The following is a 27,915-nucleotide window of genomic DNA, read 5'->3' on the forward strand; positions in this document are numbered from 1 at the left end:
TGTAGAGCTGCTTTCTTACTCTCGAGTTATGTTACTGTTTCCAGATCAGGAATGCCTTGCGCTTGCGGCTTATTGGCTCCTGGATCTCCTGGTCATTCTCGTCGAACCAGTCTTGGTGTTTCCTGGTCGAGTGACCGAGCGTCTCTTCACAGGTGCTGATTTTGGAGGCCTTGAGTGCAGACCAGGCGCTGTGGACACTCTGTGTTTCTGCATCACTGGGAGTCGTCAGGTTGTTTGTGAGGCACAGGCTGAATAGGGCTTTCTTGGCAGGGTCTTTGAGTGCTCCAGCATTGATTTTCCTGCGACATTGTTTCTGTTGCCACCGCTGTTTTGGGGCTACACTGATGGAGATGACAGTGGTCTGTCCAGCAGTCATTGGCTCCTGTCATGGCACGGGTGATGCGGATGTCCTTGCGGTTCCTCGCTCGGACGATGACATAGTCCAGCAGATGCCACTGCTTGGAGCGAGGGTGCTGCCATGAAGCCTTGTACTTGTCTCTCTGCCGGAACAAGGTTTTGGTCATGACAAGGCCATGTTCTAAGCATTTCGACAGGAGGAGGGTACCGTTGGAGTTGGCTTTCCCTACACCCTCTCTGCCGATCACACCTCCCCGTGTGGTAGCTGGTGTGCAACGGCCACCCCACGTTAAAAGAATTCACGCACAGGCATCTCCCACCCTTTAAAATGAAGCTCGGGACCTGGAACGTCAGGAGCCTCATGGACAACCCCAACAGTGACAGACCGGAACACTGTACTGCTATCGTTGCCCGGGAGCTCAGATGTTTCGACATTGACATCGCCGCCCTAAGCGAGACCCGGCAGGCAGGGGAAGGCCAGCTCAAGGAGCAATGTGGTGGTTACACCTTCTTCTGGAAAGGCAAACCTAAAGAAGAACGCCGCCTCCATGGGGTAGGCTTCGCCATAAAAAATGAACTGGTTTGGCGTCTCAGAGACTCTCCTAGCGGTATAAATGAACGCCTCATGACTCTTCGGCTCACCCTAGCCCAGAACAAGTGTGCTACGGTCATCAGTGCGTACGCCCCAACATTGGAAGCCCCGGACGAGACCAAGGAGGAATTCTACTCCAGCCTCGAACAATCCCTGACCCGAGTCCCAACGGGCGACAAGCTGATCCTCCTTGGCGACTTTAACGCTCAGAGTTTTTAAAGCTTTTCCCACAGTCAGAACGTTTAAAGGATCTCTCATCAGTGTGAACTCGCTGGTGCGTCTGCAGGGTGGATGAAACAGTGAATCCCTTCCCACATTCGGGGCAGATGAATATCCTCTCCCCAGTGTGGAGGCGCTGGTGTCTCTGCAGGTTCGATGAGTGAGTGAATCCCTTCCCACACACGGAGCAGGTGAACGGCCTCTCCCCAGTGTGAACTCGCTGGTGTCGCTTGAGCTCCTGGGGGATATTAAAGCTCTTCCCACAGTCAGAACAGCTAAATGGTCTCTCCCCAGTGTGAACTTGCTGGTGTCACTTCAGCCCCCAGAAGCTTTTAAAGCTCTTCCCACAGTCAGAACACTGAAATGCTCTCTCTTCAGTGTGAACAAGCAGGTGTCGCGTCAGATCCCCGGGGCTTTTAAAGCTATTCCCACAGTCAGAACACTGAAATGGTCTCTCGTCAGTGTGAACTCGTTGGTGTGTTTGCAGGTTGAATGAACGAACAAATCCCTTTCCACACACGGAGCAGGTGAACGGACTGTCCCTGGTGCGACTGCGCCGTTGAACTTCTATTGCAGACGGGGAACTGAATCCCTTCCCGCCATCCCCACCTTTACCCGGTTTCTCCCCAGTGTGACGGCGCACGTGTCTCGCCAGGTCAGGCAATCGGCTGAATCCACGTCCACACACCGAACAGGTGTGCGGTTTGACATCGCTGCGATTGCTGCTTTCTCCTTCCATGTGCAAAGGCCAATGATATTCAGGTCCTGATGAATCAGCAGGTCAGGCAGCATCTGTGGAGAGAGAAACAGAGTTAACGTTTCAGGTCAATGACCTTTCGTCAGAACTACTTGTTCTTTAGTGTCAGTCAGTGGCTCAGTTGGTAGCACTCTTGCCTCTGAGTCAGAAAGTTGTGGGTTCAAGTCCCACTCCAGAGACTTCAGCACAAAGATCCAGGCTGGCACTCCAGTGCAGTGCTGAGGGAGTGCAGCACTCTCGGAGGTGCCGTCTTTCAGATGAGACGTTAAACTGAGACCCCATCTGCTCTCTTAGGTGGATATAAAAGATCCCATGACACTATTTCGAGAAAGAAAGATTGCATTTATATAGTGCCTTTCATGACCACCAGATGTCTTGAAGTGCTTTACAGCCAATGAAGTACTTTTGAGGTGTAGTCACGGTTGTAATGTGGGAAAGAGCAGGGGAATTATCCCCGGTGTCCTGGCCAATGTTTATCCCTCAAGTAACATAACAAAAAGATAGACTATCTGGTCATTATCACATTGCTGTTTGTGGGAGCTTGCTGTGCGCTAATTGACTGCCACGTTTCCTACATTACAACAGTGACTACACTTCAAAAAGTACTTCATTGGCTGTAAAGCACTTTGGGTCGTGCGGTGGTGGTGAAGGGCGCTATCGAAATGCAAGTCTTTCTTTCTTCACTGGTCTCACCAGCGACCTCTTCTGGCTGATGGTTGATTGACAGTCAGGAGTCCGCGCATGCGCACGCGGGATGGCGGTTTGCGCCGAGTCTGCCACAGCGCCCCCTCCCGGTCACCAAGGGTAACAACCGCGCACGCCCAGAGGAGACCAACCCCCTCCCCCACTCGGAGCTGCGCCTGCGCACTCGGACCCTGTCGGACGGAGTCGGCGCGGGGCATTCCGGGGAAAGGCCTTGGTGTCGGTTACAGAGCCGTGATCGGTGACGCAAAGTGAGTTTTCTCCACTCCGATTGGGTGGAGAATCGCATGGGGTGGGGGGGAGGGGTGGATCGGGAGAGAATAAAGTGAAACAGAAAAACCTGAGAGTCCGCGAGGCCCTGGACCGAGCGGCGTCAGTTGGACGGAGCACGTGATCTCCTCGGGGACACGTGGCCCGGGCCCGCAGCCTGAGTGGCGGGAGCTTCTGACCAATAGGGAGCGAGCGGGGCTGGAGGAGCGAGCCGGCGGCGGGTCCTCCAACCAATCAGGGAGCCGGAGGGACGGGACTAGCGCCGGCTGATTGTCTGATCCGCAGGGCAGCGAGTGTCTCCAGTCCCTTGTTCAGGGCCCGGGGCCAGGGGAGGCTGTGGGCCTTTATTCCCCTTATTGGACACAAGTCTCACAACACACTGGCTCAGGTTTCAATAGAGACTTTTTAAATTCATGAATAAAAGCAGATAAACCCTGTGCTTCTGTGGCACAAACTTTCTAATATTTTATAGAATCATAGAATGGTTACAGCACAGAAGGAGGCCATTCGGCCTGTCGAGCCCATGTCGGCTCTCTGCAAGAGCACTTCAGCTCGTCCCACTCCCCGCCCTTTCCCCGTAGCCCTGCACATTTCTTTACTTCAGATACTTATCCAATTCCCTTTTGAAAGCCGTGATTGAATCTGCCTCCACCACCCTTTCAGGCAGTGCATTCCAGATCCTAACCACTCGCTGCATAAAAAAGTTTTTCCTCATGTCGCCTTTGGTTCTTCTGCCACTCCCCTTAAATCTGTGTCCTCTGGTTCTCGACCCTTCCGCCAATGGGAACAGTTTCGCTCTATCTACTCTGTCCAGAACCCTCATGATTTTGAACACCTCTATCAAATCTCTCAACCTTCTCTGCTCTAAGGTGAACAACCCCAGCTTCTCCAGTCTATCCACGTAACTGAAGTCCCTCATCCCTTATCACTAGAACCATTCTTGTCAATCTTTTCTGCACCATCTCTAAGGCCTTCACATCCTTCATAAAGTGCGGTGCCCAGAATTGGACACAATACTCCAGTTGAGGCCGAACCAGTGTTTTATAAAGGTTCATCATAACTTCCTTGCTTTTGGACTCTGTGCCTCTATTTATAAAGCCCAGGATCCCGTATGCTTTTTTAACATCTTTCTCAACCTGCCCTGCTACCTTTAACGATTTGTGCACACATACCCCCAGGTCTCTCTGTTCATGCACCACCTTTAGGATTGTACCCTTTAGTTTATATTACCTCTCCTCGTTCTTCCTACCAAAATGTACCACTTCGCATTTTTCTGCATTAAATTTTATCTGCCACGTGTCCGCCCATTCCACCAGCCTGTCTATGTCCTCTTGAAGTCTATCACTATCCTCCTCACTGTTCACTATACTTCCAAGTTTTGTATCATGTGCAAATTTTGAAATTGTGTCCTGTACACCCAAGTCTAAGTCATTAATATATATCAAGAAAAGCAGTGGTCCCAGTACTGACCCCTGGGGAACACCACTGTGTACCTTCCTCCAGTCCGAAAAACAACCATTCACCGCTACTCTCTGTTTTCTGTTACTTAGCCAATGTCGTATCCATGCTGCCACTGTCCCTTTTATTCCATGGGCCTCAACTTTGCTGGCAAGCCTATTATGTGGCACTTTGTCGAACACCTTTTGGAAATCCATGTACACCACGTTAACCGCATTACCCTCATCAACCCTCTCTGTTGCCTCATCAAAAAACTCAATCAGAAGCAGAGGTGCGGGGAATTGTGGGTGCTGTGGCCGCCATTAGTCAGCGGCTGTCGGGAAGAGTTTTATTGCAGGCTGACGGAAGTCGGTTCCTGGCCGCCTGTGTAGGTCTTTTTGTTGCTTCAGTTTGAGCTGGAGTGGAGATGGGGGAGAAGCTGCTGGGTTTAACACCCAGTACTTCTGGGCCCAGGAGGACCCAACAATTTCCAATGTGAGACTGTCAAGGGAGTTGGATTCTGGGGGAGATTAGGTTGCTAAGCAGACACTGTTCGCACAGTGTAAAAGAGTATTGTTTTAGGAACAATTATTTCTGTAAAGGCTTTTAATCCGTTTTACATACAGATTTTAAAAATTAATTCTTGGGATATGGGCATCGCTAACAAGGCCAGCACATATTGCCAATCCCCAGTGTCCTGTTGAGAATGTGATGGTGGGCCTTCTTCTTGAACCGCTGCAGTCCGTGTGGTGAAGATACTCCCACAATGCCAGGTGTTACCAGATTTTGACTCAGCAACGAACGGTGATATTTGTCCAAGTCAGGATGGTGAGTGACTTGGAGGGGAACTTGGTGGTGATTGTGTTCCCATGTACCTGCTTCCCTTGTCCTTCTACGAGCTGGAGGTTGCGGGTTTGGGAGTTTTTGTCAAAGTTGTTGTCGAGCTGCAGATGTATAAAGCCTCTCTCCTTTGACCCCTCCCACTCTCACCTCTCTCTCTCTCTCTCCTCCCATAGAGGCCAGAGTCATGTGTAGGCCCAGACCAGGTGGTAGGTTCCCTTCCCTGAAGGACATCAGTGAACCAGTTGGGATTTTACGACAATCCGGCAGCTTTCATGGTCACTTTTTTCTGGTGCCGACCCCACAAATGACCAGATTCATTGAGCTCAATTTCACAACTTGCCTTTGTGTTTGTGTGTTCTCTCTCACGCTCCCTTTTTCCTGTTTTAAATTCATTTTACAGGGTATTAGAAGAGGAGGATTTGAAGACGGGAAACTCAAACAAAACATTACATCAAGATCTGACAGAGTCACTTGATTCATTGGGACCTGAATATCATCAGATTTGAGCATGGAAGCAAAAAGCACCGTTCACAGCGGGGAGAAACTGTACACGTGTTCTCAATGTGGACGAGGCTTCAGTCGATCATCTGGCCTGTCGAGACACAAGCGCAGTCACACTGGGGAGAAACCGTATAAATGTGGAGACTGTGGGAAAGGATTCAGTTACACGTTTGAGCTGGAAATTCATCGACGCAGTCACACCGGGGAGACACTGTTCACCTGCCCTGAGTGTGGTAAGGGATGCACTCATTCCTCTGCCCTCCTGAAACACCGGCGAGTTCACACTGACAAGAGACCTTTTAAATGCCCGGACTGTGCGAAGTGCTATAAAAGTTCCAGGGAACTGACGTGTCATGAACGTGTTCACACTGACGAGAGACCGTTCAGGTGCTCTCACTGTGGGACTGGGTTCAGGCGATCATCTGACCTCACTGTACACCAGTGCACCCACACTGGGGAGAGGCCATTCACCTGCTCCGTGTGTGGGAAGGGATTCACTCAGTCATCCCAGTTTACTAAACACCAGCTTGTTCACACTAATGAGAGACCTTTTAAATGTTCTGACTGCGAGAAGTGCTTTAAAAGCAAAAAGGATCTGTTGACACACCAGCGAGTTCACACTGGGGAGAGGCCGTTCACCTGCTCCATGTGTGGGAAAGGATTCGCCCATTCATCCCAACTACTGAAACACCAGCATGTTCACACTGGGGAGAGGCCATTCACTTGCTCTGTGTGTGGGAAGAGATTCACTGATTCATCCAACCTGCTGAGACACCAACGAGTTCACATGTGACTGCAGAGGTTGGATTCTGCTGTTATTGTTGCTGTTAATCACATCCAGGACTGAACCGTGTTCATTCTGACAGTTGGGGTTTGTTTCTGCTGATGTTAATGACCCCTATAACTGGGCTGGAATTTAATATTGTGGATAATATTCTGGAGACGTTAAACTGAGGCCCCGTCTGCGCTCTCAGGTGGATGTAAAATATCCCATGGCACTATTTCGAAGACGAGCAGGGGAGTTATCCCCAGTGTCCTGGTCAATATTTATCCTTCAATCAACATAACAAAAAAAATAAGATTACCTGGTCATTATCATGTTGCTGTTTGTGGGAGCTTGTTGTATGCAAATTGGCTGCCACATTACAACAGTGACTCCACTTCAAAAGTACTTCATTGCCTGTAAGTGCTTTGGGATGTCCTGAGGTCGTGAAAGGCGCTATAGAAATACAAGTCTTTCTATTATAAATGTCAAATAATCAGCTTTGTTTAAAACACATTGTTGTAGATTTTCTTCTTTCCCACCTGAGTGTTTAGCATCACCTGGCTGGAGCTCAGAAAGGACAATCTGGGGGAGGATCGTACGGCAGGAACAGAACTTCAGCCTGGACACAGTCCTTCAGGGCCACACTGAGAGGGGCAAACGGCACTTTGGCCTTTCTTGTCTCTCTTCACTGACAGCAAAGTCCCCATGTGAGTTAATCTTGAGGCGTGTAAGAAATGTGTCACAGCCGCTCCCTTCTATGGGTCAGAGCTCCTAGGCACGGAACAGAAGGCTCCTTTACAAGAGTCAGGAAGAACAATGGTGAATGCTGGAAACGTGCTGTCAAATTAGAGATTGGTGTAAAACTGCGATCTGCTCCTGACTGAAAGTGACACGGCAGGTTTAAGTTTCTAGTCTAAAAATCACAGATAATTATTCCACGAAGATTTAACATGATTGTGTGACAGTCCTGAGTCTACCATTTTAAGGCAGGCATTAACCCATTTAATATAAACCCGTTTAAAATAAATTGGTTAAAGCCTACATTAAAATAGCAGAGGGAGGAGTTCACAGGAGCCTGTTAACTGCTGGTACAATTATACAACAGACATTTGATCTCCAGATAAAGAAGGACCTGCAGCGTGTTTCCAGGAATTCCCTGTTTTATTGATGTGTGTGTGTTAGACACCTGGATAACTAAAAATACATGACCGGAACATCCACGGGGGTGCGATCCCGACAGTTACTCTGGGATCACTCCCGCTGTGGAACTCCACCACTGACCCTGCTGAACGTTGTAGGCTCAGGGAGTGGGGCCTCCAGGAGTGGACGGTAAGAAAGCTGGGTTTTATTAGAAGATCAGATTTAACATGAAGTAGAGTCATAAAAGTAAAGTCTTCCTAGTTTTATATACATGTATGTTTAATATGAGTAAACTTTGTATTAAAGACCCGTGTCTAGTGAACTATTAGCTTGTAATCACCTCAGACAGAACAGGCTCTAATTATCCCTTTTAAGCTGAAACAGACCTCACGTGAACAGAACCAGCAGAGCTGAGAACTCTGCCTGTGTGGACTGAGCCGAACCGTGAAGGCCATTTGTTTCTTGAAATGCCCCAGTAAAAGCAAACTCTAACATTGTTCTGACTCGCAGATTCCTCGTAGCTCCAATAAACAGGAAGCGGTTACTCAATGAACCCTAAACAGCCATCCAATGGAATGCTTTGTTTGATGAATGTCTTTCAGCTCAATGGTTTGATTGGCCGAGGTAACCAGGATCACATGGGCTGTACCTGATTGGGCTTTAAATACAGGAACAGTTTGCAGCTCAGGTCAGAGAGCACCCCGGGAAGAAGAAAGCTGATGGCTACAGCCAAGGTGGAACATCCTTCGGGCTGTCCCTGGAGAGGGAGCACACGGTGTCCGCCGGGACGCTAGAGGCCTTCCATGACCGGTGGGCACCGGAGGGACTGGAGTCAATTGTCAACATCAGCAACAGTATTCTGATCTGATTTAATTATATTTTGAAGTTGATTGTTTGTGCCCCTTTAAAAAGGGGGCTCTCTCGGTAATGTGACATCGATTGATGACAATGTCATTCTAATTGGCATTTTAAAAGAGTCGAACATCCTTTCGTGCCTCCCAGGCTTGGCAATGATCAAAGTCTGAGTTCATGGATACAGCTTGATAGATTATGAGTCTTACTATATAACTATAATTAATATTGTAAATATTACATTAAATATTCCTTTGTAGAATCTCCCATGTAAATATTTTGCACTCATTTAGTATAGGAGTTGTATTACTGTAGAAACTATATATTAAAAATAAAGCCTGTGCTCGGGGATTAAGGTGTGTGGAGTGTTTCATTGGAGGTCTCGAACTCAACTAGGAATAGCGTAAAAGATCATGAGGATTGTAAACAACTTCAGTCTGACATACACTGGAGATTGGTGTCAGTGACTGTGGGGCTGGTTTATATCAGACAGGAGGAGATTGGTGTCAGTGACTGTGGGGTTGGTTTATATCAAACAGGAGGAGATTGGTGTCAGTGACTGTGGGGTTGGTTTATATCAGGCAGGAGGAGATTGGTGTCAGTGACTGTGGGGTTGGTTTATATCAGACAGGAGGAGATTGGTGTCAGTGACGGGTTGGTTTCTATCAGTCAGGAGGAGATTGGTGTCAGTGACTGTGGGGCTGGTTTATATCAGACAGGAGGAGATTGGTGTCAGTGACTGTGGGGTTGGTTTATATCAGACAGGAGGAGATTGGTGTCAGTGACTGGGGCTGGTTTATATCAGACAGGAGGAGATTGGTGTCAGTGACTGTGGGGCTGGTTTATATCAGACAGGAGGAGATTGGTGTCAGTGACTGGGGCTGGTTTATATCAGACAGGAGGAGATTGGTGTCAGTGACTGTGGGGCTGGTTTATATCAGACAGGAGGAGATTGGTGTCAGTGACTGGGGCTGGTTTATATCAGACAGGAGGAGATTGGTGTCAGTGACTGGGGTTGGTTTATTTCAGACAGGAGGAGATTGGTGTCAGTGAATGTGGGGCTGGTTTATATGACAGGAGGAGATTGGTGTCAGTGACTGTGGGGCTGGTTTATATCAGACAGGAGGAGATTGGTGTCAGTGACTGGGGCTGGTTTATATCAGACAGGAGGAGATTGGTGTCAGTGACTGTGAGGCTGGTTTATATCAGACAGGAGGAGATTGGTGTCTGTGACAGTGGGGCTGGTTTATATCAGACAGGAGGAGATTGGTGTCAGTGACTGGGGCTGGTTTATATCAGACAGGAGGAGATTGGTGTCAGTGACTGTGGGGCTGGTTTATATCAGACAGGAGGAGATTGGTGTCAGTGACTGGGGCTGGTTTATATCAGACAGGAGGAGATTGGTGTCAGTGACTGGGGTTGGTTTATTTCAGACAGGAGGAGATTGGTGTCAGTGAATGTGGGGCTGGTTTATATGACAGGAGGAGATTGGTGTCAGTGACTGTGGGGCTGGTTTATATCAGACAGGAGGAGATTGGTGTCAGTGACTGGGGCTGGTTTATATCAGACAGGAGGAGATTGGTGTCAGTGACTGTGAGGCTGGTTTATATCAGACAGGAGGAGATTGGTGTCTGACAGTGGGGCTGGTTTATATCAGACAGGAGGAGATTGGTGTCAGTGACTGTGGGGTTAAGAACATTAGAAATAGGAGCAGGAGTGGGCCATTGGGCCCCTCAAGCCTTCAATAAGATCATGGCTGATCATCGACCTCAACTCGTGCTTGACTAATCTGGAGTTTTTTGAGCATGTAACTGGTAGAATAGATAAGGGAGAACCAGTGGATGTAGTGTATTTGGACTTTCAGAAAGCTTTCGATAAGGTCCCGCATAAGAGATTAGCATTTTAAGTTAAGGCACATGGAATTGGGGGCAAGGTACTGACTTGGATAGAGAACTGGTTAGCAGACAGGAAGCAAAGAGTTGGAATAAATGGGTCTTTTTCCGAGTGGCAGGCAGTGACTAGTGGGGTACCGCAGGGATTGGCCCTAGGACCCCAGCTAGTTACAATATATATTAATGAGCTAGATGAGGGAACTAGATGTTAAATTCCAAGTTTGCAGATGACACAAAGCTGGGTGGGCATGTGTGCTGTGAGGAGGATGCCGAGAAACTCCAGTATGATTTGGACAGGTTGGGTGATTGGGCAGATGCATGGCAGATGCAGTATAATGTGGATAAATGCGAGGTTATCCACTTTGGTGGCAAAAACAGGAAGGCAGATTATTATCTGAACTGCAATAGATTGGGAGAAGGGAAAGTGCAATGAGACCTGGGTGCCCTTGTGCACCAGTCGCTGAAGGTAAACATGCAGGTGCAGCAGGCGGTTAAGAAGGCAAATGGTATGTTGGCCTTCGTAGCGAGAGGGTTTGAGTACAGGAACAAGGATGTCTTGCTGCAGTTGTACAGGGCCTTGGTGAGACGACACCTTGAGTATTGTGTGCAGTTTTGGTCGTCTTATCTGAGGAAGGATGTTCTTGCCACGGAGGGAGTGCAGCGAAGATTCTCCAGACTGATACCTGGGATGGCAGGAATGAAGTATGAGGAGAGATTGGGTCAATTGGGTTTATACTCGCTGGAGTTTAGAAGAATGAGAGGGGATCTCATTGAAACTTATAAAATTCTAACAGGACTAGACAGACTAGATGCAGGAAGGATGTTCCCGATGGCGGGGGAGTCCAGAACCAGGGGTCACAGTCTAAAGATAAGAGGTAAGCCATTTAGGACAGAGATGAGGAGGAATTTCTTCACCCAGAGAGTGGTGAACCTGTGGAATTCTTTACCACAGAAGCCAATTCGTTAAATATATTCAAGAAGGAGTTAGATATATTGCTTAAGGCTAAAGGGATCAAGGGATATGGGGAGAAGGCAGGTACAGGGTACTGAGTTTGGATGATCAGCCATGATCTCACTGAATGGTGGAGCAGGCTCAAGGGGCTGAATAGCCTACTCCTGCTCCTATCTTCTATGTTTCTATGTTTCTAACTTCACTTTCCCGCCCAATCTCCATATCCCTTGATTCCCCTAGAGTCCAAAAATCTATCTGTCTCAGTCTTAAATATACTCAAAGACTCAGCATTCACAGCCCTCTGGGGCAGAGAATTCCAAAGATTCATAACCCTCTGAGTGAAGAGATTCCTCCACATCTCAGTCTTAAATGGCCTACTGAGAATATGACTCCTAGTTCTAGACAGACCAGCAAGGGGAAACAACCTCTCAGCATCTACCCTGTCAATCCCCATCAGAATCTTGTATGTTTCAATGAGATCACCTCTCATTCTTCTAAACTCCAGTGAGTATATCACACAGGAGATTAGTGTCAATGCAGTGAAGTCTCTTGCAGGGTTTAACCCTGTGAAAATTCTGCTGGATAATCAGGAATGTGGGTACTGGGGATCTCCTGTGTAAATAATTGCAGAATCACAGAGGGATCTTTACTCGGACTGTAACCTGTGCTGTACCTGCCCTGGGAGTGTTTGATGGGACAGTGTAGAGGGAGCTTTACTCTGTATCTAACCCGTGCTATACCTGCCCTGGGAGTGTTTGATGGGACAGTGTAGAGGGAGCTTTACTCTGTATCTAACCTGTGCTGTACCTGCCCTGGGAGTGTTTGATGGGACAGTGAAGAGGGAGCTTTACTCTGTATCTAACCCGTGCTCTACCTGCCCTGGGAGTGTTTGATGGGATAGTGTAGAGGGAGCTTTACTCTGTATCTAACCTGTGCTGTACCTGCCCTGGGAGTGTTTGATGGGACAGTGTAGAGGGAGCTTTACTCTGGATCTAACCCGTGTTGTACCTGCTCTGGGGGTGTTTGATGGGACAGTGAAGAGGGAGCTTTACTCTGTATCTAACCCATGCTGTACCTACCCTGGGAGTGTTTGAACCTGGAAGTTAATAAGATGAGGCATTAGCTAGAATCTTACACTCTCTCTGCTCCTCCACTCCTTTCAAAGTTTTACCATTTCATGTACATTTCCTATGTTTTTCTTCCTCCTAAATCTATTACCTCACACATCTCCAGTCTGAAGAACATCCATTAACCACTACTCTCTGTTTTCTGCCCTTTACCCAACTTCCTATCCACGCTGCCCCACTCCCTTTAATACCGTGAGCCTTAATTTGATCAACAAGCCTCCCATCCGTCACCTTATCAAACACCTTTTGACAATCCATCTACACAACATCCACTGCATTTCCTCTCTCACTGCACCGAGTGCGGCCCCAGGCCCGATTATAAAAACAGTGAACATTATCCACCCGCCTGCGCCCTCAGCAAAGGGGCCCCGCGCCAAACTCCGGGACAGACAGGAAGTCAGGGAGCATCTGTAAATGGAGGAGAAATGGAGACTGGTCAGGGAGCGTCTGTAAATGGAGGAGAAATGGTGACTGGTCAGGGAGCATCTGTAAATGGAGGAGAAATGGTGACAGGTCAGGGAGCGTCTGTAAATGGAGGAGAAATGGTGACTGGTCAGGGAGTGTCTGTAAATGGAGGAGAAATGGTGACAGGTCAGGGAGCGTCTGTAAATGGAGGAGAAATGGTGACTGGTCAGGGAGTGTCTGTAAATGGAGGAGAAATGGTGACAGGTCAGGGAGTGTCTGTAAATGGAGGAGAAATGGTGACTGGTCAAGGAGTGTCTGTAAATGGAGGAGAAATGGTGACTGGTCAAGGAGTGTCTGTAAATGGAGGAGAAATGGAGACTGGTCAGGGAGCGTCTGTAAATGGGGGAGAAATGGAGACTGGTCAGGGAGCGTCTGTAAATGGGGGAGAAATGGAGACTGGTCAGGGAGCGTCTGTAAATGCAGGAGAAATGGAGACTGGTCAGGGAGCGTCTGTAAATGGAGGAGAAATGGTGACTGGTCAGTGGCCTTCATTCCCCTTATTGGATACAAGGCTCTTTGTCTCACAAGACACTGGCTCAGATTTTAACAATCGGTTTACAGGGAATAGTGAATTGAAAATTGCAAAACTGAGATTGTTAGAATTACACAGGATTACACAGGATATACGGCACAGAAACAGGCCATTCGGCCCAACCAGTCCATGCCGGCTTTTATGCTCCACACGAGCCTCGTACCGTCTTTCCTCATCTAAATCTATCAGCATAACCCTCGATTCCCTTCTCCCTCATCTGCTTGTCCAGCCTCCCCTTAAATGCATCAATACTGTTCGCTTCAACCACTCCCTGTGGTAGTGAGTTCCACATTCTCACCACTCTCTGGGTAAAGAAGTTTCTGCTGAATTCCCTATTGGATTTCTTGGTGTCTATCTTATATTGATGGCCTCGAGTTATGCTCTTCCCCACAAGTGGAATCATTCTCTCTGTATCCACTCTACCTTCCATTCCATGAGGACCTTTCCAGAACCTAGTGAATTTTGGAAGATCACGACCAATGCATCCACTATCTCCACAGCCACCTCTTTTAGAACCCTCGGATGTAGGCCGTCAGGTCCAGGGGATTTGTCGGCTTTTAGTCCCATTACTTTCTCAAGTACTTTTTCGTGACTGATATTAATTCCTTTAAGTTTCTCACTCTCATTAGCCCCTTGGTTCCCCACTATTTTTGGTATCTCAACTTTCTACAGTGTAGCTCACGAGTGGTCGGGACCTCTCGCCCTGACCGAGGTGGACGAGAAGCCTGCGCAGCCCCTCCGTGTCAAGTATGACAACGTGGACAGAGATGTGCTGAGTAAAGTGCTGACCCGGCCCAGGTACTGACTGCAGCTGAGAGCTGAACACACAGGAACCGCTCCAGTGCCTGGAGCCAGCAACAAGAGGCAACAAAAGCAAGGAAGGCACAGAGTCCAAAAGCAGAGAAGTTATGATGAACCTTCGTAAAACACTGGTTCGGCCTCAGCTGGAGTATTGTGTCCAATTCTGGGCCCCGCACTTTAGGAAGGATGTGAAAGCCTCAGAGATGGTGCAGAAAAGATTTACAAGAATGGTTCCAGGGATGAGGGACTTCAGTTACGTGGATAGACTGGAGAAGCTGGGGTTGTTCTCCTTTGAGCAGAGAAGGTTGGGAGGAGATCTGATAGAGATGTTCAAAATCATGAGGGGTCCAGACAGAGTAGATAGAGAGAAACTGTTCCCATTGGCAGAACGGTCAAGAACCAGAGGATATATTCTAGGGATGTTGGCCTGAACGAGAACACTGGCATTGGTGCGCCTATCCTGCCAATGGATTTGCAGGATCCTGCGGAGGCAGCATTGGTGGTACCTCTCCAGTGCTTTGAGGTGTCTGTTGTACATGGTCCATGTCTCTGAGGCATACAGGTGGGCGGGTATTACTACTGCTCTGTAGACCATGAGCTTGGTGCCGGGTTTGAGGTCCTGGTCTTCAAACACTCTCTTCCTCAGGCGACCGAAGGCTGCACTGGCACACTGAAGGTGGTGTTGGACTTCGTCATCGACGTCTGCCCTTGTTGACAGTAGGCTCCTGAGGTATGGAAAGTGGTCCACGTTGTCCAAGGCCTTGTCATGGATTTTGATAATCGGGGGGCAGTACTGTGTGGCGGGGGCAGATTGGTAGAGGACTTTTGTCTTACGGATGTTTAGTGTAAGGCCCATGCTCTCTTACGCTTCGGTGAAGGTGTTAACGATGGTTTGAAGTTCGACCTCCGAGTGAGCGCAGGCGCAAAATCTACAGAGAGATCAGATACACAAATCTTTAAAAGTTGGAGGATAAGTTTATAAAGTGGTTTAAAAATATTACCCGAGGTTTTTTATAAATGGGGCGTAGAAAACAAAACCATCAGTTCGGCTGCAGTTAGAATAAGTTTTGGGCATCTTACACTGGGAAGGATGTCGGGGCCACAGAAAGGCTGCAGAATAAATTCACTAAGGTTATACCACGGATGAGAGGCTTTAGTTATCAGAGAATCATAGAATGATACAGCACAAAAGGCAGCCATTCGGCCCATCATGCTTGTGCCAGCTCTTTGGGAGAGCTATCCAATTAGTCCCACTCCCTTGCTCTTTCCCCATATCCCGGTAAATGTTTTCCCTTGAAATATTTATCCAATTCCCTTTTCAAAGTTACTCTTGAATCTGCTTCCTCCACACTTTCAGGCAGTGCATTTCAGATCATAATAACTCGCTGGGTAAAGAAATGTTTCCTCATGATGACCTGTCTGCAGTGAAGCGCCTGTTTGAGTTTCTAACTGAGGTGAACTTCTCTTTCCCAGGAGGAGAGGCGAGAGAAACTGGGGCACTTCTCATTAGAACAAAGCAGGGTGAGAGGAGATGTGAGCGAGGTGTTTAAACTTGATCAACGACACCGACCAAAACATCAGAGACACTACCTGTCCTTCAGGACCTGTGTCCAGGGGAGAAGCCGATGGGTTTATCAGATCATCTTTGGGTTAAATGTTGTGCTCGTGGAGCTGAGCCCCTAGTGTCAGCATCAAACACGCTCCAGTCGGGTACAGCACGGGTTAGATACAGAGTAAACCCATCAGCCGCTCCCCTGACACAGATACCGAGGGACAGGGAGTGTCCGGGACAATGACATTTCTCACTCAATAAGGTATAAATTGATCCTGTACCTCTCCCCATTAATCCTGGGCTCCACACGGGGCGAATCCTGCTCCTGTTTCCCTTCCTGTAACAGCACTGAGCTAAACCCAGCCCATAATGAGCAGGGCTCAGGGAGGCTGGTTGCTAGGTGCTGCAGTGATGTCATAAAGCAGGGCCATTCAGCCCAGCTGGTCGTCTCCTTGTCCCTTTAAAGGTGGAGAGCCGGGACACCCTGTCTCCAAACACATCCCACCTGTTCATACTGAGAATCCCCGGGGAAGGCCCAAGGCCCAGAGTGTGGAACACAACCAAGGGGGAAAGAGGAGGGGAGAAGGGGAGGTAAATCAAGGAGTCGGGATTGAGGGACACCAAGCTTCAGTTTTAGAGCCTGTAGACTTCAGGAGGGGAAGAGTGAGTTCAGTAGTTTTAGGATCCAGGGAGAGAACAAGGAGCAGATGGGGAGACTGGTGTGGATTCCAGCACAGTGAGGATGTCGGGGGAGGGAGATTGTGTCGGGCCGTGTATTAGGGGTGTAGGAGGGACAAGAGAGGAAAGGTCAGAGGAGCAATTACTGCAGCAGTGCCCATAAATAGTGAGAGAGAGAAGGTGGGGGTTCGAGTGGACCAGGGACAGTCTGTTAAACTCTCTGTTTGCTGTGACCAGTTTTCCTTCAGTTAAAAATGGCCTCCTGTAGCCCAGTGACACAAACAGCCCATTAAACTCCACCAATGGCCTTTGGTCTGGTGAGGTCTCCCTTTGTGAAACATCGGCTGTTGTTAAAGCTTTTCATTCTGACACGCTCACACTGAGAAATGAGCTGCAGAACTGCCGACACCGTCAGCTTTAAGTAGACGTTTCCTTTTGGAGATCGGATTGCCCATTGAGTTTGATTAAATTGATGTTAAAGTAACAAGGCTGCTTTGCCCCGTGACGATAACAGATTATCAGAATATTTCCCATAGGTTAAAATCCAATATTACAGGGGCTCACTGCCCTGGATGGTTGAAGTGGACCCTGTGATATAATAGAATTTTCTGTCCTGTCAGACTTGGACATCTTGTAGATCCATCTTTTAACAAGTTGTGGGATCTCAGTTCTCAGATGGATTCCACTCAGTTTGTAACAAGTCCTCAATCAGCTCGTCTTATTGTCGAGATATCAAGGACCCGACACACTGCGTGTGTGTGAAACAAAGCTCATTTATTTGACATTGATTGATACAGATTAAACTCCAGCCCAGTTACAGGGGTTACTAACATCAGCTGAAACAAATCCCAACTGTCAGAATGAACATGGTTCAGTCCTGGATGTGATTAACAGCAGCAATAACAGCAGAATTCAACCCCCGCCGTCACTTGTGAACTCACTGGTGGGTCAGCAGGTGGGATGAACCATTGAAACCCTTCCGACACACAAAGCAGGTAAACGGGATCTCCCCGATGTGAGTGCGTTGATGAATTTCTTCCCGCAGACCCAACATATACACGGTTTCTCCATGGTGTGGGTATCCTTGTGTCTCTCCAGGTTGATCAGTTGAAGCCTCGTCCACAAACAGGACACGTGTACGGTTTCTCCCCGCTGTGAATGGTACGATGATTTTTCAGGCTGTGTAACTAGTTACAGCTCTTTCCACAGTCAGTGCACTGGAACACTCTCACTTGGGTGTGTCTCGGTGCTTTTCCAGTCACAGTGGTGTTTGAAATCTTTTCCCACAGACAGAACAGACAAACATTCTTCCTTCCACATTCGAAGGGCTGATGATACTCAGGCTGTTACTTGGATTGGACTTGTCTCCATTCCCGTGCCGAGGGGATTGCTGTACCAGACGGGATGGGCAACATTTGGGGACTCTCGATTCTCCACCAATTCCCTTTCCCCTTCGTTCTGGTGGATAATGGAGGTGCCACTGTGTGTAACCAGCCAGAGTCAGCACCTTCAGGGGAGGAGAGCGAGGGGAACCAGTGAGTGTAGAACTGAACCCAGCCAGAGTCAGCACCTTCAGGGGAGGAGAGAGAGGGGAACCAGTGAGTGTAGAACTGAACCCAGCCAGAGTCAGCACCTTCAGGGGAGGAGAGGGAGGGGAACCAGTGAGTGTAGAACTGAACCCAGCCAGAGTCAGCACCTTCAGGGGAGGAGAGGGAGGGGAACCAGTGAGTGTAGAACTGAACCCAGCCAGAGTCAGCACCTTCAGGGGAGGAGAGGGAGGGGAACCAGTGAGTGTAGAACTGAACCCAGCCAGAGTCAGCACCTTCAGGGGAGGAGAGAGAGGGGAACCAGTGAGTGTAGAACTGAACCCAGCCAGAGTCAGCACCTTCAGGGGAGGAGAGCGAGGGGAACCAGTGAGTGTAGAACTGAACCCAGCCAGAGTCAGCACCTTCAGGGGAGGAGAGAGAGGGGAACCAGTGAGTGTAGAACTGAACCCAGCCAGAGTCAGCACCTTCAGGGGAGGAGAGCGAGGGGAACCAGTGAGTGTAGAGCTGAACCCAGCCAGAGTCAGCACCTTCAGGGGAGGAGAGAGAGAGTGGAACCAGTGAGTGTAGAACTGAACCCAGCCAGAGTCAGCACCTTCAGGGGAGGAGAGGGGAACCAGTGAGTGTAGAACTGAACCCAGTCAGAGTCAGTACCTTCAGGGGAGGAGAGAGAGAGGAACCAGTGAGTGTAGAACTGAACCCAGCCAGAGTCAGCACCTTCAGGGGAGGAGAGGGAGGGGAACCAGTGAGTGTATAACTGAACCCAGCCAGAGTCAGCACCTTCAGGGGAGGAGAGGGAGGGGAACCAGTGAGTGTAGAGCTGAACCCAGCCAGAGCCAGCACCTTCAGGGGAGGAGAGCGAGGGGAACCAGTGAGTGTAGAACTGAACCCAGCCAGAGTCAGTACCTTCAGGGAGTGAGAGGGAGAGAAACCAGTGAGTGTAGAACTGAACCCAGCCAGAGTCAGCACCTTCAGGGGAGGAGAGGGGAACCAGTGAGTGTAGAACTGAACCCAGCCAGAGTCAGCACCTTCAGCGGAGGCAAGGGAGGGGAACCAGTGAGTGTAGAACTGAACCCAGCCAGAGTCAGCACCTTCAGGGGAGGGAGGAAGCCGAGCCAGAAGGAAAAGAACATTGGAGCTGGTGCGATGAGTTTGGATTTCAGCGCAAAGGGACGTAGAGCGAGTGAGATGAGAATTTACAGCTTTGGGGAACAGGACAGGGAAGAATGTTCTGAATTTCTATCCTGTACTTACAGGGCTGACTTTTGTAACCTCCTTTTACAGGTTATTAGAAGGGAAAATATGCAAACGGGAAACATTGGCCTTTATTACAGGAGGATTTGAGTATAAGAGTAAAGACGTCTTACTGCAATTATATAGGGCCCTGGTGAGACCACACCTGGAGAATTGTGCACTGTTTTGGTCTCCTTACCTAAGGAAGGATATACTTGCCATAGAGGGAGTGCAAAGAAAGTTCACCAGGACTGGTTCCTGGGATGGGGATATTGTCCTATGAGGGGAGATTGAGTAGACTAGGTCTATATTCTCTAGAGTTTAGAAGAATGAGAGGTGATCTTATTGAAACACACAAAACTCTCACAGGGCTTGACAAGGTAGATGCAGGGAGGATGTTTCCCCTGGTTGGGGAATCTAGAACCAGGGGTCACAGTCTCAGAATAAGGGGTCGGACATTTAGGACTGAGTTGAGGAGAAATTTCTTCTCTCAGAGGGCGGTGAATCTTTGGAATTCTCTACCCCAGAAGGCTGTGGAGGCTCAGTCATTGAGTCTATTCAAAACAGAGATCAATAGATTGTTGAATATTAAGGGCATCAAGGGATATGGGGATAGTGCAGGAAAGTGGAGATGAGGTAGAAGATCAGCCAGGATCTTATTGAATGGCGGAGCAGGCTCGAGGCGTCAAATGGCCCACTCCTACTCCTATTTCTTATGTTCTTATGAAACTCAAACCAAACATCACATCAAGATCTGACAGTCACTCAATTCATCAGGACCTGAATATCATCGGCCTTTGAACGTGGAAGGAGAAATGTTTGTCTGTTCTGTCTGTGAGAAAAGATTTCAAACATCAGTGTGACTGGAAAAGCACCGAGACACACATACCTGAGTGAGAGTGTTCCAGTGCACTGACTGTGGAAAGAGCTTTAACCAGTTACACAGCCTGAAAAAACATCGCACTGCTCACAGCGGGGAGAAACCGTACACGTGTTCTGTGTGTGGACGAGGCTTCAACTGATCATCCAACCTGGAGAGACACCGAGTTCACAAGTGACTGCAGGGGTTTGATTCTGCGGTTATTGCTGCTGTTAATTGTTGAAACCATGAATCTTAAAGTATGGTGTTCTTCAATAACTAGACGGAGACTGCAGATCAACAATCAACAGGTGTTTACTGGATGAGGGTAGTCTAAAAACTAACAATACAGATGCCTGCTCAAGGCTTATATACAGGTGTGGTCACTGCCGGTACTACAGTATACAGGAGCTGTAAAAGTAGTTCTCTCTTAAAGGTACATACACTACATTAATCACATCCAGGACTGAACCATGTTCATTCTGATAGTTGGGGTTTGTTTCTGCTGATGTTAATAACCCCCATAACTGGGTTGGAGTTTAATATTTTGATATATCAAATAAATCACCTTTGTTTCAAACACACAGTGTGTGGAGTATTTGATTTCTCCAAGGTAAGAGACTAATTGATGTCCTGTTACCGACTGCTCCATTTTGGGCCTTTTCTCCTTTCTAACTCTAGATTATTTCAGTTCTCATACCTTCGGTTACTCTCATGGACAAGTCCCAGCTCCCCATACCTTCCAAAGTCCCTCTCCCAGCCTTGGTATCCAGGGAAGGTATCGGTAACACGCCCGGGATCACTGAACACAAAACCCAGTCTGTTAATCGCTTTCAGCGACTGGACTTAGCGTGTGACCCACAGCATCTCTCTCACCTTCGATGTGTGAATAGAGCATCACGCCTCAGAACCTGGTTTTCAATTTAATTCCACTCAGAAACTATATTTAACAAGTAAACACGCCTCATCAAATAATGGACAAAAAGCCAGCAAACCGGGTTCAGAGTGGGCTCGCTGGGTGTACCTTACCCGGGGTTTTCCGATGAGCAGTAAACCGGGTTCAGAGTGGGCTCGCTGGGTGTACCTTAGCCGGGGTTTTCCGATGAGCAGTAAACCGGGTTCAGAGTGGGCTCGCTGGGTGTACCTTACCCGGGGTTTTCCGATGAGCAAACCGGGTTCAGAGTGGGCTCGCTGGGTGTACCTTACCCGGGGTTTTCCGATGAGCAGCAAACCGGGTTCAGAGTGGGTTCGCTGGGTGTACCTTACCCGGGGTTTTCCGATGAGCAAACCAGGTTCAGAGTGGGCTCGCTGGGTGTACCTTACCCGGGGTTTTCCGATGAGCAGCAAACCGGGTTCAGAGTGGGCTCACTGGGTGTACCTTACCCGGGGTTTTCCGATGAGCAGCAAACCGGGTTCAGAGTGGGCTCGCTGGGTGTACCTTACCCGGGGTTTTCCGATGAGCAGTAAACCGGGTTCAGAGTGGGCTCGCTGGGTGTACCTTACCCGGGGTTTTCCGATGAGCAGCAAACCAGGTTCAGAGTGGGCTCGCTGGGTGTACCTTACCCGGGGTTTTCCAATGAGCAGCAAACTGGGTTCAGAGTGGGCTCGCTGGGTGTACCTTACCCGGGGTTTTCCGATGAACAAACCGGGTTCAGAGTGGGCTCGCTGGGTGTACCTTACCCGGGGTTTTCCGATTAACAAACCGGGTTCAGAGTGGGCTCGCTGGGTGCACCTTACCCGGGGTTTTCCGATGAGCAAACTGGGTTCAGAGTGGGCTCGCTGGGTGTACCTTACCCGGGGCTTTCCGATGAGCAAACTGGGTTCAGAGTGGGCTCGCTGGGTGCACCTTACCCGGGGTTTTCCGATGAGCAGCAAACCGGGTTCAGAGTGGGCTCGCTGAGTGTACCTTACCCGGGGTTTTCCGATGAGCAGACCGGGTTCAGAGTGGGCTCGCTGGGTGTACCTTACCCGGGGTTTTCCGATGAGCAGTAAACCGGGTTCAGAGTGGGCTCGCTGGGTGTACCTTACCCGGGGTTTTCCGATGAGCAAACCAGGTTCAGAGTGGGCTCGCTGGGTGTACCTTACCCGGGGTTTTCCGATGAGCAGTAAACCGGGTTCAGAGTGGGCTCGCTGGGTGTACCTTACCCGGGGTTTTCCGATGAGCAGTAAACCGGGTTCAGAGTGGGCTCGCTGGGTGTACCTTACCCGGGGATTTCCAATGAGCAGTAAACCGGGTTCAGAGTGGGCTCGCTGGGTGTACCTTACCCGGGGTTTTCCGATGAGCAAACCGGGTTCAGAGTGGTCTCGCTGGGTGTACCTTACCCGGGGTTTTCCGATGAGCAAACCGGTTCAGAGTGGGCTCGCTGGGTGTACCTTACCCGGGGTTTTCCGATGAGCAAACCGGGTTCAGAGTGGGCTCGCTGGGTGTACCTTACCTGGGGTTTTCCGATGAGCAGCAAACCGGGTTCAGAGTGGGCTCACTGGGTGTACCTTACCCGGGGTTTTCCGATGAGTAAACCGGGTTCAGAGTGGGCTCGCTGGGTGTACCTTACCCGGGGTTTTCCGATGAGTAAACCGGGTTCAGAGTGGGCTCGCTGGGTGTACCTTACCCGGGGTTTTCCGATGAGCAGTAAACCGGGTTCAGAGTGGGCTCGCTGGGTGTACCTTACCCGGGGTTTTCCGATGAGCAGTAAACCGGGTTCAGAGTGGGCTCGCTGGGTGTACCTTACCCGGGATTTTCCGATGAGCAGTAAACCGGGTTCAGAGTGGGCTCGCTGGGTGTACCTTACCCGGGGTTTTCCAATGAGCAAACTGGGTTCAGAGTGGGCTCGCTGGGTGCACCTTACCCGGGGTTTTCGAAGAGCAGTAAACCGGGCTCAGAGTGGGCTCGCTGGGTGCACCTTACCCGGGGTTTTCCGATGAGCAGTTAACCGGGTTCAGAGTGGGCTCGCTGGGTGTACCTTACCCGGGGTTTTCCGATGAGCAGCAAACCGGGTTCAGAGTGGGCTCGCTGGGTGCACCTTAGCCGGGGTTTTCCGATGAGCAGCAAACCGGGTTCAGAGTGGGCTCGCTGGGTGTACCTTACCCGGGGTTTTCCGATGAGCAGCAAACCGGGTTCAGAGTGGGCTCGCTGGGTGTATCTTACCCGGGGTTTTCCGATGAGCAGTAAACCGGGTTCAGAGTGGGCTCGCTGGGTGTACCTTACCCGGGGTTTTCCGATGAGCAGCAAACCGGGTTCAGATTGGGCTCGCTGGGTGTACCTTACCCAGGGTTTTCCGATGAGCAGCAGACCGGGTTCAGAGTGGGCTCGCTGGGTGTACCTTACCCGGGGTTTTCTGATGAGCAGCAAACCGGGTTCAGAGTGGGCTCGCTGGGTGTACCTTACCCGGGGTTTTCCGATGAGCAAACCAGGTTCAGAGTGGGCTCGCTGGGTGTACCTTACCCGGGGTTTTCCGATGAGCAGCAGACCGGTTTCAGAGTGGGCTCGCTGGGTGTACCTTACCCGGGGTTTTCCGATGAGCAGTTAACCGGGTTCAGAGTGGGCTCGCTGGGTGTACCTTACCCGGGGTTTTCCGATGAGCAGCAGACCGGGTTCAGAGTGGGCTCGCTGGGTGTACCTTACCCGGGGTTTTCTGATGAGCAGCAAACCGGGTTCAGAGTGGGCTCGCTGGGTGTACCTTACACGGGGTTTTCCGATGAGCAGTAAACCGGGTTCAGAGTGGGCTCGCTGGGTGTACCTTACCCGGGGTTTTCCGATGAGCAGTAAACCGGGTTCAGAGTGGGCTCGCTGGGTGTACCTTACCCGGGGTTTTCCGATGAGTAAACCGGATTCAGAGTGGGCTCGCTGGGTGTACCTTACCCGGGGTTTTCCGATGAGCAGTAAACCGGGTTCAGAATGGGCACGCTGGGTGCACCTTACCCGGGGTTTTCCGATGAGCAGTAAACCGGGTTCAGAGTGGGCTCGCTGGGTGTACCTTACCCGGGGTTTTCCGATGAGTAAACCGGATTCAGAGTGGGCTCGCTGGGTGTACCTTACCCGGGGTTTTCCGATGAGCAGTAAACCGGGTTCAGAATGGGCACGCTGGGTGCACCTTACCCGGGGTTTTCCGATGAGCAGTAAACCGGGTTCAGAGTGGGCTCGCTGGGTGTACCTTACCCGGGGTTTTCCGATGAGTAAACCGGGTTCAGAGTGGGCTCGCTGGGTGCACCTTACCCGGGGTTTTCCGATGAGCAGTAAACCGGGTTCAGAGTGGGCTCGCTGGGTGTACCTTACCCAGGGTTTTCCGATGAGCAACAAACCGGGTTCAGAGTGGGCTCGCTGGGTTTACCTTACCCGGGGTTTTCCGATGAGTAAACTGGGTTCAGAGTGGGCTCGCTGGGTGTACCTTACCCGGGGTTTTCCGATGAGCAACAAACCGGGTTCAGAGTGGGCTCGCTGGGTGTACCTTAGCCGGGGTTTTCCGATGAGCAACAAACCGGGTTCAGAGTGGGCTCGCTGGGTGTACCTTACCCGGGGTTTTCCGATGAGCAACAAACCGGGTTCAGAGTGGGCTCGCTGGGTGTACCTTACCCGGGGTTTTCCGATGAGCAAACCGGGTTCAGAGTGGGCTCGCTGGGTGTACCTTACCCGGGGTTTTTCGATGAGCAGCAAACCGGGTTCAGAGTGGTCTCGCTGGGTGTACCTTACCCGGGGTTTTCCGATGAGCAACAAACCGGGTCCAGAGTGGGCTCGCTGGGTGTACCTTACCCGGGGTTTTCCAATGAGCAAACCGGGTTCAGAGTGGGCTCGCTGGGTGTACCTTACCTGGGGTTTTTCGATGAGCAGCAAACCGGGTTCAGAGTGGTCTCGCTGGGTGTACCTTACCTGGGGTTTTCCGATGAGCAGTAAACCGGGTTCAGAGTGGGCTCGCTGGGTGTACCTTACCAGGGGTTTTCCGATGAGCAAACCGTGTTCAGAGTGGGCTCGCTGGGTGTACCTTACCCGGGGTTTTCCGATGAGCAAACCGGGTTCAGAGTGGGCTCGCTGGGTGTACCTTACCCGGGGTTTTCCGATGAGCAGTAAACCGGGTTCAGAGTGGGCTCGCTGGGTGTACCTTACCCGGGGTTTTCCGATGAGCAGTAAACCGGGTTCAGAGTGGTCTCGCTGGGTGTACCTTACCCGGGGTTTTCCGATGAGCAGCAAACCGGGTTCAGAGTGGGCTCGCTGGGTGTACCTTACCCGGGGTTTTCCGATGAGCAGTAAACCGGGTTCAGAGTGGGCTCGCTGGGTGTACCTTACCCGGGGTTTTCCGATGAGCAACAAACCGGGTTCAGAGTGGGCTCTCTGGGTGTACCTTACCCGGGATTTTCCGATGAGCAGCAAACCGGGTTCAGAGTGGGCTCTCTGGGTGTACCTTACCCGGGGTTTTCCGATGAGCAACAAACCGGGTTCAGAGTGGGCTCTCTGGGTGTACCTTACCCGGGTTTTTCCGATGAGCAAACCGGGTTCAGAGTGGGCTCGCTGGGTGTACTTTACACGGGGTTTTCCGATGACCAGTAAACCGGGTTCAGAGTGAGGGGGTTGGAGAGTAGGGATGAAAGAGGAGTTGGGGTGAGTGGGCTGGAGAGTAGCGGTGGAAGAGGAGTTGAGGTGAGGGGTTGGAGAGTTGGGGTGAAAGAGGAGTTGAGGTGAGGGGGGTTGGAGAGTAGGGGTGAAAGAGAAGTTGGTGTGAGGGGCTGGAGAGTAGGGTGATAGAGGAGTTGGGGTGAGGGGGTTGGAGAGTAGGGGTGAAAGAGGAGTTGGGGTGAGGGGTGTAGTGTCCGTGTGTAGATAAAGACACTGAAGACAGGAGTTGGTTCATAGGTATTTACTAAGCAAGTCTGGGGGGGGGTTTCTAAAGGACATACACAATACACAGGCTTATATAGCCCAAGTGGCAATTACCGGCATTACGCACACCTGGGGCTCTTAAAGGCACATACACCATAATTGCTCTTAAAGGCACATACACGACAATTCCTCCCCTTCTTGCTAACTAGTACATCATATTTTAAGTAATTATTAATTACATGTTATTTGCAAAATAATATACATTGCTGTATTAATTAATTATAAGTTAGTCTCTCAGGAGGCTTCCTGACTCGGTCCGGATAACGCCTCGGGGGTGTAGTAGTTTCTGGTGGTGTAGTAGGTTCTTCTGGCAAGGCTGATTCGGCTTGAAGGCCAGTGTCGGTTTCATTGGGCTCCAGTATCACCGGATCGGAGGTAGATATGGGTATCTCTACGTCATCGTTAGATGTATAGAGTGGTGGTGTGGGTTGTCCCTTTTCGGATGACTTGATGATTTGGTCAGCATGGCGCCTTATTATGCTGTCTCCGATGTCCACGGTATACATCAGTGGTCCTAATCATGTGCAGATAGTTCCAGGCTGCCATTTCTCGGTACGGAAGTCCCGGGCCAAAACCGGTTGGCCTATCTGGAAGGCCCTAGTTGGCCTTTCATTCATGCCCTGAAACTGCCGGTTCTCCACGTCCCTTCGGATGTTGGGCCTGACCAAATCCAGCCGGCATCTTAGGTTTCTATTGTAGAACATCATGGCGGGAGTTTGGTTCGTAACCATATGCGTTGCATTCCTATATGCAAATAAGAAGTTATCCACCTTGTGCTGAAGTTTTATGTCTTCATTACCCATGGCCTTGATGGCCTTCTTGAAGGTCTGGACAAACCTTTCAGCCAATCCATTGGTGGCGGGATGGTATGGGGCGGACGTGTAGTGCTTTACCCCATTGTTCTTTAAGAACTTTCTGAATTCTTCGGACACAAATTGCGGTCCATTATCAGAACATATCTGCTCCGGCAGCCGATTCCTGGCAAATATGGTCCTTAATACTGTGATGGTTTTTTCCGTGGTGGTGGAGGACATCTTTATTACCTCCGGCCACTTGGAGTGTGCATCAACTGCGATTAAGAACATTGAGTCCATAAATGGACCAGCAAAGTCGATGTGCACCCTTTGCCAGGGAGATGAGGGCCACTCCCATGGATGTAGAGGGGCCTGTGGCGGAGCATTTTGGACCTTCTGGCATCCTAGGCAGCTCTTGGTCATGTCTTCGATGCCTCCATCGATACCTGGCCACCATACAAACGCCCTAGCTAGGTTCTTCATTTTCACTCCACCCAGATGCCCCTCGTGAAGCTCCTTTAGTACTTTATCCTGGAGTTTGGGTGGAATCACCACTCTGGATCCACACATCAAGGTTCCTCGGCACACTGACAGCTGTTCTCTTCTTTGCGAGAATGCTGGCAACAGTGGTTCGCCATGTGCTGGCCATCCCTTCACTGTTAAATCGTAGACCCGTGAGAGAGTAGGGTCATTTCTTGTCTCCCTTTCAATGGCAGAATTTGTCACCGGTAGACATTCCACTATGGTAGAGTGGAATATCTCTACTGGGTCTACTGTAGGTGCCTCTTCTATCATTGGCAACGGTAGGCGTGATAAACCGTCAGCATTCCCATGCTGTTTTGACTCTTTGTATTCAATGTTGTATTGGTGTGCCCCTAGAAAAAGGGACCACCTCTGTAGTCTTTGTGCCGTCATAATGGGGACACCTTTTTTAGGGTTGAATATGGAGATGAGGGGTTGATGGTCAGTCAGCAAGGTAAATTTTTGTCCGTGTAGGTAATGGTTGAATTTCTTCACTCCCCATACCAGGCTGAGTGCTTCCCTGTCTATCTGGGGATAGTTACGCTCAGCTGAGTTCAATGAGCATGACGCAAAAGCCATCGGCCGCTCCGAGCCATCAGGGAATCTATGGGACAATACCGCTCCTATGCCGTAAGGGGATGCATCGCACGCCAGTCTGA

General features: G+C 50.0%; 1 pseudogene; it reads left to right on the forward strand.

Annotated features, from left to right (window-relative positions):
* Window positions 1–7,056, forward strand: part of LOC147118516 (uncharacterized) — a 34,473-nt pseudogene extending 27,417 nt beyond the window's left edge.
* The last annotated feature ends 20,859 nt before the right edge of the window (window positions 7,057–27,915 follow it).

This window comes from Somniosus microcephalus, chromosome 4, assembly GCF_052327205.1.
Source record: "Somniosus microcephalus isolate GS21.2 chromosome 4, FLI_Smic_1.0, whole genome shotgun sequence".
In the NCBI taxonomy this organism is placed as follows: Eukaryota; Metazoa; Chordata; class Chondrichthyes; order Squaliformes; family Somniosidae; genus Somniosus; species Somniosus microcephalus.